Genomic DNA, 2,958 nt, shown 5'->3' with positions numbered 1-2,958 from the left:
CCTGCATTTTCAGAGCGACCATAAACTAGCAATGAGGATTGATCTCCAAACTTGCTTTTTCTTTTTTCTAACCTTCCAGCCTAGCCACCAGTGCATTAGCATGACTATTGAGTTAGGGGAGACCCATTGCAAACCCCACCACTTAATTAGGTTGGACCAAACTTTCCAGGCAAAGGGGCACAACAACAGCACATGGTTAAGTGTTTCAATCTCAGCTTGACAGAACATACATTCGGAGCTAACTGATGTACTAAGAATACCAATTCTATGTAAGTATTCAGAGGACTTTATCCTCCCTTTCCAAGCCATCCATTGGAAAAATTGGGCGTTACGAGGAGAGGGATTGTGCCAAATCAAATCAGGAATTACCAAAGAAGGTCCCAGCAGAGATTCACACCATTTGACAGCACTTTTGACACTAAACGTACTTGACAAATCAGATTTCCACCAGAACAAATCAATTGAATCCGACCTCAACGCAGGGCCCTCACCTAATACAACCCTTAACCTCTGCAGTTCTTCTTTTCTCCCATGCCAGTAAGGGCCTTCTGAAACTAAATTCCCAATTGTTTTGAAGACTAGCCCTAGACAACTGCAAGTGCAAGGTGATGCCTCTAACCTCAGATAAGTAATAAAGTCTAGGAAATTGAGACTTTAAGCACCTAGTTCCTAACCAATTATTAACCCAGAAACTAATTCTTTCACCATTACCAATCTTAATCTCAACATTCTCCAAAAAATAATTGAACAAACTGCTATTGGAATCACTAACAGAAATAATGTCACTCCATACCTGTGAGATATTATTGGCCTCTACATGAAATGGAAACCATCTACCTCCTTCTGACTGATACTTGCTGCAAATGACTTGTTTCCATAGCGAACTGTCTTCCTTCCCAAACCTCCACCACCATTTTGCAAGAAGGCTATTATTCAATATACTTAAATTGCGAATGCCCAGCCCACCTTGCTTTTTATCCACGGTTAAATCCTTCCGTTTTACTAAGTGAACTTTCCTCCTCACATCTGAGTCACCCCACAAAAAGGTAGCTTGTATCTAATCCATCTCTTTTACCACACTTCTAGGCAGCCTAAAGAGAGACATATAGTAAACGGGAAGAGAAGAGAGCACATATTTGATTAATGTTACTCTTCCAGCAAAAGACAACAACCTCCTCTTCCAACCTGTTAATTTCTTCTTAAAGTTGACCACCACAGGCTTCCATGTTGCCCTCTTAGATGGGTTTGCTCCTAAAGGCAATCCAAGATACTTTAGCAGGAGCTTTCAGCCTAGAAGCAAAGTCTTTTACACAATCATCAGCTGGAGCCTTCTTCTTCACAATTGTTGATACTATAAACTGGAACAGTGAACAAAGACTTGCAATAATAGACCTGCTGCCATCGTTTTTTGCTCTTCATTGTCATTTCTGTCTAATTATATATTTGTTTACAATATGGAAAAAAAATTTGGTTTGTACAATTTGTGTTTGTTCCTGAAACTGATGCTACAACTGTGATGCAAATTGACAAAGTATTTGCTCATCTATGCATCAAAGCTCTGTACTGTTATTGTGAAATCACAATTTGATGAGTTCCCTATTCCTCAATTCATGGTTTAGGTGACATGCTTGTATATGTTCGTATGCATATATATATATATATATATTTGTGTGTATGTGATGGAGGGAGGCAGTTTTACACCTTGTAGTTTTCAATTTTTTGGGTTTGCCAATGTTCATGTCTTGGTGTTTGTTAGTATAGAAAAACTTTATACACCATGTGTTTGATGATATGCCCATAAGAAAACTTATTATGTTTTACGTGGTGGTGTGTTTTTATCTTTCTCCTTCTGGCCTCTTATTCCTTTTGTCGGTTTGAACAGGTTGGTTGGATTTTGTTGTAGTTGAGGCCAAAAGGTATGGAATCAAACCTTGTGTTGAGTTTAGTGAGCAACTATGACAGGTTTGGAGCATGGAAACAGTATGTGAAGTGAACTAGAAATAAAGGGCAATACTTAACACCTGTTGTTAAAGGATATTACAACCAAGTTAAGGTAATTAATAAAAAAAAAGGCAAATCCTCTGTTTTTACTCTATACCATGTGATTGTAAGAGAAGAGGCAAAGTTCATCTCTAATTTAAATAAGTATACCATGTACAGGTTTAATTTTTGTTGTAGTAAGGTGTTTCAGAACTTGAAGTAAGGTAGAATCTTTGTTGGGTGCTTGTCCACATGTTTAAATTTTGGGTACAATTTTGAGTAGTTTTTCTTGAGTATGTAGCACAATTGGGTACAACCATATATCACATATTCTCATCTTTTCATTACTCAAGTGCTCGAAAACCCAATACCCTCCCAATTAGGTTTCCCGTTGAAGTTAAATGTTTTACATCCAGGTTAGACAACTTAACAAGATAAAATATCCACACAAGCAAGCATCAATAAGGTAAAGAAGTTGAAGAACATAACATAACACATACAATATCATGCCAAGATATGATCATAATCAATTAAACATTTTCATGAATACAAAGGCATAAAACATTCATGCATAACAAAATTTCCAGTTTTAATATCACATAAAGATTAAAATGAAAGGACTATTTCAGATCCCTCACCGGACTCGGTCTTCCTATAGTTCGTAGAGAATTTGATCTAGTTTCTAGAACATTTTTCGGAAATGGGATTTTTTTCCAGATTTTAAGTCATTTAGAAAATACTCCAGCGCTGTCCAGAATCTGTCCAGATCCGTCGACCGTTACGAAAATTTGATTTTCTTGCAAACCACTTGATGTTTTTCGATGAAACTAATTTTAGTTGAAAGCTAACATCTTGAGGAAGGTTTTGATATAAAATAGAGGTCCAGAATAATTTTGTACATTTTTCTAGAATTTCTGGAAGTGGGCTGCAAAAACAGATTCTAAGGTGGAATGTCCAAAACAAGAAAAAAAGGGTTCC

Source organism: Camellia sinensis, chromosome 2, assembly GCF_055761805.1.
Source record: "Camellia sinensis isolate YWXY chromosome 2, ASM5576180v1, whole genome shotgun sequence".
NCBI lineage: Eukaryota > Viridiplantae > Streptophyta > Magnoliopsida > Ericales > Theaceae > Camellia > Camellia sinensis.
Note: the sequence above shows the minus strand (reverse complement) of the source record.